This window comes from Chiloscyllium punctatum, chromosome 7 (genome assembly GCF_047496795.1).
Source record: "Chiloscyllium punctatum isolate Juve2018m chromosome 7, sChiPun1.3, whole genome shotgun sequence".
Taxonomy (NCBI): domain Eukaryota; kingdom Metazoa; phylum Chordata; class Chondrichthyes; order Orectolobiformes; family Hemiscylliidae; genus Chiloscyllium; species Chiloscyllium punctatum.
The window spans coordinates 118,859,184-118,867,416 of record NC_092745.1 but is presented as its reverse complement, the minus strand read 5'-3'; the positions used below and the strand labels follow the sequence as shown (position 1 = coordinate 118,867,416).

At 41.9% G+C, this 8,233-nt stretch overlaps 1 pseudogene; it reads left to right on the top strand.

Moving 5' to 3' along the window:
* The first annotated feature begins 386 nt into the window (after positions 1–386).
* On the top strand, positions 387–4,083 carry LOC140479367 (large ribosomal subunit protein uL10 pseudogene; annotated as a pseudogene).
* The last annotated feature ends 4,150 nt before the right edge of the window (positions 4,084–8,233 follow it).

The following is an 8,233-nucleotide window of genomic DNA, read 5'->3' as shown; positions in this document are numbered from 1 at the left end:
TTTCTTTCTGAAGTCAATGGTCAGTTCTGTAGTTTTGCCGACATTAAGAAAGAGGTTGTTCTCACTGCATCACTCACCAAGCCTTCTAGCTCCCTTCCGTATTTTGGCTCATCGTTGTTAGATATCTGTCTCACTAGGGTGGTGCTGTCAGCGCACTTGTTGATGCCGTTTGTTCGAAATCTGGCAACATAGTCGTGTGTGTAGAGGGAGTACAGTAGGAGGCTGAGGACACATCCTTGGGGGGCTCCAGTGGTTGAGTGTTTTTGTGGAGGAGATGCAGTTACCTATCCTTACAGATTGTGGCATGTGGGCCAGGAAGCTGAGGATCCAGATGCAGAGGGTGGACCCAAGACAAAGGTCACAGAGTTTTGAGATCAGTCTGGATAATGGTGTTGAAGGCGGAAGCTGTAGCCAATGAGCAGGAGTCTGATGAAGGTATCCTTGTTGTCCAGATGTTCCAGGGATGAGTGCAGGGCTAGGGATATGGTATCCGCTGTGGACCTGTTTCATTGGTATGCAAATTGTAGGGGATTGAGGCAGGCTGGGAGACTAGAGCTGATGTGGACCATGACCAGCCTCTCAAAATACTTCATGATTATTGAGGTCCGAGCCACTGGGCGGTAGTCATTAAGGCACGTTGCACGTGCTTTCTTAGGGATGGGGGTGATGGTGGCCTTCTTGAAGCAGGTGGGGACTTCAGCTTTTAGGAGGAAGAGGTTGAAGATGTTGACGAATACCTTCACCAGTTGGTCTGCAGAGGGTCTGAGTGCTCGGCCAGGTACACCATCTGGACAGCTCGCTTTCCTTGACTCCCAGGAAAACCTACCTGATGTCTGCAGCGGTGATGGAGGGAATAGGTGTGTCCAGGGCTGTTGGGTCAGGTGTCATCCCGCCACTGGCATTCTGCTTAAACAGAGCATAGGAAGCACTAAGTGCATTAGGGTGTGATGTGTCTTTGTCTGCTATCTTGCTCTGCTTCATTTTGTATCCTGAAATATTTCTTAGGCCTTGTTATAGGGAGCAGGAGTCTGTTTGATAGGTTTGGGCCTCTAATTTGGTCCAGTACATTTTCTTGGCAATTTCCCTGTGTCATTGTGAAGGGAATGATGGAACAGAGGCTTATAATAAGTTAGGTACAAAAGTGCAAAATGTTCATATGAAAATGGAAATGAACTATTCAATCACAGAAGTAGGAATACCTTTCCCTGTTGCATGGACTTTGACTTTCTTTGAACGAGCTTCATGTCTACATTCAAAGTATTAGAGCTGAATTAGCTGAAAGCCCTGCTGGATATCTGATCGTATCTATCAAATCAACAAACTGATTAAATTTATGGGATGTTGGATTTGTTCTCAGAACTTGGTCAGCTGTAACATTTATTGCCATTTCTTAGATATTCTGAGAAGATGACTGTTGCCCTTCAGCAGTGACTTATAAGACCACTTCAGAGGGCATAAAGGGAAGATCACAGCACGTGGTACTCTGTGGTAAGCTGCCTTCCTTTAAAACATTTGTGAACCATTTGGGTGTCTCGTGGTTATTGTCTTTCTGGTGCAAATTCTCAAATGATCAGGTTTGCACTTCCACAATGTACCCTGGTAGGATTTTAAGATTATTTATTTATGACTAGACCAGCATTTATTGCCTGTACCTAATTGCCCAGAGGGCAGTTGAGTCAGCCACATTGCTGTGGGTCTGGAGTCACATGTAGTCCAGACCAGGTAAGGATGGAATTTTCCTTCCCTAAAGGGCAATACTGAACAAGATCGGTTTTTCCAACAATCGACAGTGGATTTGTGGTCATAATTAGACTCTTAGTTCCAGTTTATTAAAAATTAAATTTAAACTGATTAGCAAGGTTAGATCTCATGGAATACATGGAGAATTAGCCATTTGGATACAGAACTGGCTCAAAGGTAGAAGACAGAGGGTGGTGGTGGAGGGTTGTTTTTCAGACTGGAGGTCTGTGACCAGTGGAGTGCCACAAGGATCGGTGCTGGGTCCTCTACTTTTTGTCATTTACATAAATGATTTGGATGCGAGCATAAGAGGTACAGTTAGTAAGTTTGCAGATGACACCAAAATTGAAGAGGGTTACCTCAGATTACAACAGGATCTTGACCAGATGAGCCCATGAGCTGAGAAGTGGCAGATGGAGTTTAATTCAGAAAAATGTGAGGTGCTACATTTGGGAAAGCAAATCTTAGCAGGACTTATACACTTAATGATAAGGTCCTAGGGAGTGTTGCTGAACAAAGAAACCTTGGAGTGCAGGTTCATAGCTCCTTGAAAGTGGAGTCTCAGGTAGATAGGATAGTGAAGGAGGCATTTGGTATGCTTTCCTTTATTGGTCAGAGTATTGAGTACAAGAATTGGGAGGTCATGTTGAGGCTGTACAGGACATTGGTTAGGCCACTGTTGGAATATTGTGTGCAATTCTGGTCTCCTTCCTATCGGAAAGATATTGTGAAACTTGAAAGGGTTTAGAAAAGATTTACAAGGATTTTGCCAGGGTTGGAGGATTTGAGCTATAGGGAGAGGCTGAACAGGCTGGGATTCTTTTCCCTGGAGCGTCGGAGGCTGAGGGTGACCTTATAGAAATTTACAAAATTATGAGGGGCATGGATAGGATAAATAGACAAAGTTTTTTTCCCTGGGGTTGGGGAGTCCAGAACTAGGCGGCATAGGTTTAGGGTGAGAGGGGAAAGATATAAAAGAGACCTAAGGGGCAACTTTTTTATGCAGAGGGTGGTACGTGTATGGAGTAAGCTGCCAAAGGATGTGGTGGAGGCTGGTACAATTGCAATATTTAAGAGGCATTTGGATGGGTATATGAATAGGAAGGGTTTGGAGGGATATGGGCTGGGTGCTGGCAGGTGGGACTAGATTGGGTTGGGATATCTGGTCGGCATGGACGGGTTGGACCGAAGGGTCTGTTTCCGTGCTGTACATCTCTATGGCTCTATCTGCTGTGGTGGGATTTGAACCTAAGTCTCGAGAACATTACCTGGTTCTCTGGATTAACAGGCCGGCTACAGTACCATCGCCTTCCCATTTTGTTGAGACTTCAGTTCATGAACCTTGTGTTGTTAACTCATTATCAAAACTAAAACATGACTGCATCGGCATATTTTCTGCCTTTGAGGCTTTTCTCATTGTCTGCCAGTTAGATTGCAATCGCAATCACCTGAAATTGGGAACCAGAGTACAGCCAACAAATCTTGTATTTAAACCAGTCTATGGCAATCCTTGGAAGTAAGTGAAGATTCCCAGGGAAGACAGAGAAATGTGCAAGTCCAACTATTTTTTGTAAATCATTAAAATTTTTGGATGACTCTCCAAAATGTTACATTGGTGGTGCAGACAAAATTGGATCCAATCAGATGCAGCATTTCCAAATATAGTGCCGATATAAAGCAATTATATTGGTGGATAAGAATACAAGATTGTCAAGGCCATCCAATACCTCCTGGAGAATAGTCCTGCTCTGAAAAAGCATTTGCCACATATCCATGGAAATGTCCACTTATTTTTTACCAATGAAATTTGAGTGAAGTCCATGACCAGCTGCTGCCTAGCAGAGTACCAGCTGATGCTCGTTCTGGTGCAATTGTCCCTGTGAGGTTACTGTGCCTAGTCAAAACATAGGTTTAGGTCCCTCAAAGACCACATTCTCTAAGGCTTTGGGCATCATCACAAAGATCTCCATAGGTACGATAGAAATCAAGGTCAGTGACAAGGTGGGAGCCAGTGAAATCGGCTGGTGAACATCTCTCCCTTCCCCTATGGCTTGCAGGTTTGTGACAGTGTGTACAACCCTGAGGTACTGGATATGACTGAAGAAGCCGCAGAAATGTTTCCCCACTGGGGTTTGCAAGGTGACCAGTGTGTGCCTGCAGATTGGTTATCCAACATTCCCTCTGTACTGCACTCCAACATCAACAGCTACAAGAGGGTGCTGACTATCCCTGTGAAGATAGACTGCTCTTTCCCATTAGTTGAAAGAAGCTGATCTATCATTTCTTGTGGCCCCTGTGATTGAGGCTGCTCCAGCTGCTGCCAAAGGGCAAATAAAGGAGTAAAGAAGGAAAAGTAAGGAATCAGATGGTATGGGCTTTGTTTGATTAAAATTCAACTGGTCCTGTCTTTCCAAAAGAAAGGAATTTGTCATTAGCACAAAAAACCAAGCTTAACTGCAGACTGCTCATTAAGCACTTTGCACAATAACTCACATTGAATGCCAATAATGCATAGATCTGAAATCTAAAATATTAAACTCCAGAAATCTTCACAAGCATCTAAAGATTATTTGTTCCACCAATTTGCTCTTTTTTAACATTTGGAAAGCCTGGGTTCTCAATGTCAGTTTTAAAGCATGTACAAAAAAAGCTTAAAAATTATTAAATTTTGGCTTCCAAGTTGGCTGTGCGATGACTCTGATTTGATTTGATTTGATTTAATTTATTATTGTCACGTACCGAGATACAGTGAAAAGTATTGTTTTGTGTGCTATCCTGACAAATCATATTTGACATATCAGGATATTGTGAGCAGAATGCAGAACGTAGTGTTACAGCTACAAGAAAGGTGCAGAGGAAGATCAATTCTAATGTTTGAGAGGTCCATTCAGAAGTCTGATAACAGCAGGGAAGAAGCTGTTCTTGAATCTGTTACAGCTATTTGATGGGACGACCTCTTAGCATTCCAATAACAGACATTAAGCTAATGAATCTACAGTTATTAGTTTTCAGTCTCCTTGACTTTTTGGATTGATCTGTTCCATTAGCTTCCATTTCAATCCTCCAGCACTTTCCCAGAATCTAAGCATTCTTGGAGGGCTACTGCCAATGTATCCACTAGGTATGTATCTACTTTCTTTAAATCAAGGATGCAATCTACCAGGGTCTAGGAGACCTATTGGTCTTTAGCTCTATTAGTTTCTCTAACACCTTTTTCTCCAGTGAATAGGCAGAAAGTAAATTATTATTAAATCAGATTAAACACATACAACTCAAGATTGTAAGCTTAATCAGGACTTATGTTAAGAGTCAGAACCTTCTAAAGCAAAGTCTTAAAGAAAATACTGTTTAGATCATTGCTTTTTAAACTGAGTACTCTGAGTAAGGAGAGGAACTGGGGCTTGTTGGAACCTCCAGATTTCAGTGCAGCAATTAGATGTTATTGTCTTCCTACAACTCCTAATTCCCGTTGCTGATATAGTACATTCTCTCCAACAATAGAATAGCTTTTGTTTGGAAGGTGGGAAACTTTTAGAGTGTGTCAATATTTGCAAAGTTCAGGATTACAACATAACATTTCTCGTTTGCACTCTTAGATAATGTTGAATGTCAAACAGGTGAAGGACATGATTTTGTGTCAATAAAGCACATTGTTATAAATAAACTTTGGTATTTAATCAATGCACTTTGTATTTTACAAGAAAGGATTTCAACTGGTCGACCTCTGGATAAAGTTATTTAATGTGGAGAGTGTAAAATATTTGGAGATGTAGCCATTTTGCAAGCTGTTATTGTTTAAAAATTTGCTGATGAGCTTCCAAAGATTCGATCAATACCACTTTTGTTTCAACAGCTGAAGGTAATCAGAGTTAATTCCTACATTGATTATCACCCACTATGTAAAGTAAACAAGAGCATTTCCCACTTGCTGGGTGAGTGTTGCAGCTCCAACAACACTCAAGGAACTTTGCACCGTCCAGGATAAAGCAGCCCACTTTTTTGGCACCACAAACAACCATTCACTCCCTCCACCACCAATGTGTTCAGCAGCAGCAGTGTGTACCATCTACAAGATGCACTGCAGAAATTCATCAAGGCTTCTTCCAAACCCACAACAACTTCCATCCAGAAGGACAAGGACTGTAGCTATAATATTGCTAACAGTCTGGTATTTTTTCAATCTTCTTAAGTATATTTGCTCTGGGTCAGGGTTGATTTCAACCAGTGTGTGGATGGCAAATACGAAATATTTGTATTTTTCAGATGCAACTCAAAATGTGAGTAATATATGAGGCATATGAAAAATGAATGAGTTTGCTGCCGAAAAATCAACAGATGATTTTAACACAAGATTTGTCGTTAACTGACTATACACAGTACTCAGTGGATCTACGCCTTTGGAAATGGAAGTCGGGATTTAATGCAGACTGTTCATAAAGGAACTGTGGTGCCCAGGAACATCTAGCTGTAGGAGAGGCCCAATGCCAGTCTCTCAGCACTTACAATGCTCTGATTAAATCAGAGTGGAAGAGGTTGTTTCAGTTGGTGGGAACAATTCATGAAACAATTGACAACCATTATCCCTGAGGCAAAAGTGAGGACTGCAGATGCGGGTTCCTGATGAAGGGCTTTTGCCCAAAATGTTGATTTTCCTGCTCCTCAGATGCTGCCTGATCTGCTGTGCTTTTCCAGCACCACTCTAATCTTGAACCATTATTCCTGAGCCCACCTCAATTCAGTGGTGACACGATGATTAAATGAGAGATGCACAGTTTTCCTGCGCCCCCAGAAGGTCATCTCGCAACTCTGTTGGCCATGATCTTGGTGGGGGGGGGGGGAGGAGTTGGGGTGAGTGTTCTTTACTGTGAGGCACTCAGTGTCTGACTGAGAAATTCACTTTCACCAACCCCCCCCCCCCCCCCCCAAACTTCTGATCCTTGACTCCTCACCCCTCATCTTAAGTGTTCCCTGAACTTGTGATCCTCATCCTTTGGGCATGGTCTGTTGATAACACCAGACTCCGGTAGGTGCAGTGCTGGAGTCTGCCACCACTGCCAATGGTGTTGGGCCATGATGTGGAGGTGCTGGGAAAACCCCCATCTGGTTCATTATTGATCTTTAAGGAAGGAAACTGTTGACCCTACCTAGTCTGGCTAACGTGATTGATTCTGAACTGACCTCTGGGGCAATTAGGGATGGGCATTAGATGCTGGCCGAGCCAGCAACACCCATATCCTGTGAATGAATAAAGAATAAATGGTAACAAAGGGCAAGTAAAATGCAAAAGTATATACAGGTATCAGGAGAGAGTTTTGTATTAATGGGGAAATTGGAAGACCTCCATTTTGAATATGAGAACATCTGGACCTTCCTCTCTGTGCTGCACCCTTTTATATTTAAATGAACAGCCAAATCTGTATTATATCCTTTCTAATACATAGTCCTGTAAAATCAATAATGTGTGTTAATGCTAATGCCTCAGTCAAAATACTTGTACAAATGTTATGATTTACTAATGAAAATAATATTTGTACCTCACTACTGTAAATACAATCATCACTTGTTTTCATTTGAACCTCATAAGTGACGAGGAGGATCACTGGTCTCTAACTATTCTGTACATTTCTGTATTACCTTACACCGAACAGTTTCAGAATTCTGAGCTTAACTTGGGTAATCATTAACAATTGAATTGGTTAACAAACTTGAGTAATCTTGAGAAGTCAATATAGGCATGGAGTCTCATTATCTTCCACAGGGTGTATCCTGTCAGGCAATGATATAAAGATTAATATGCTGTTCTCACACTAATACAGTCATTAGTGATTAGCCACATTGAGCCTGATACTATCAGTCAGTGCTGATGTTACCAGTATTGTTAAGACAATCCATCCTATCTGTACTTTAGCTTTGAACCGTATGCTCTGCATTTCAGATGAACTGGAAAGATCAAAATAATATTTTCTGGATTTGCTCAATCTTAGCTAAAAGAGTTACAAGGATAGCATCTTTTCTTTTTGAAACAAAAAATGTTTGGGATTCTGGCAAAAGCATGTCCATAATAAGCCCAGGGAAGTGATGGTAGACCTTCGTTTTGAGTTCTTGCAGTCCATGTGATGATGCTGTCCCCTTGGATGGATTAGGTAAGGGATCCTTTCACTTCTTTCTTGACATTGAGGCTGGCCTGTTGTGTTTTAAAGTGATTCCACCTGTAAATGTCTTAAGGAATAATATCCAAATGGATCACTTCACCTTGATTCAGATTCTGAGAATCAATGTACCTTTCCGCCACGATGGAAGGGGAATCTAATGTTTGAGATGGCCAATGACATAGATTAGGAAGGCTATGAGGTTGAGCATTTAAAGGGGAGATGGACTAGGAGACGATACAATAGCTTCAAGTACCAAAGTGGGTGTGCAAGGGATATATAATGTGTCAGCCGGATTAATGGTGCAATATATGGGCCGTGATGAGGAGGTGCCAGTGTTGGAC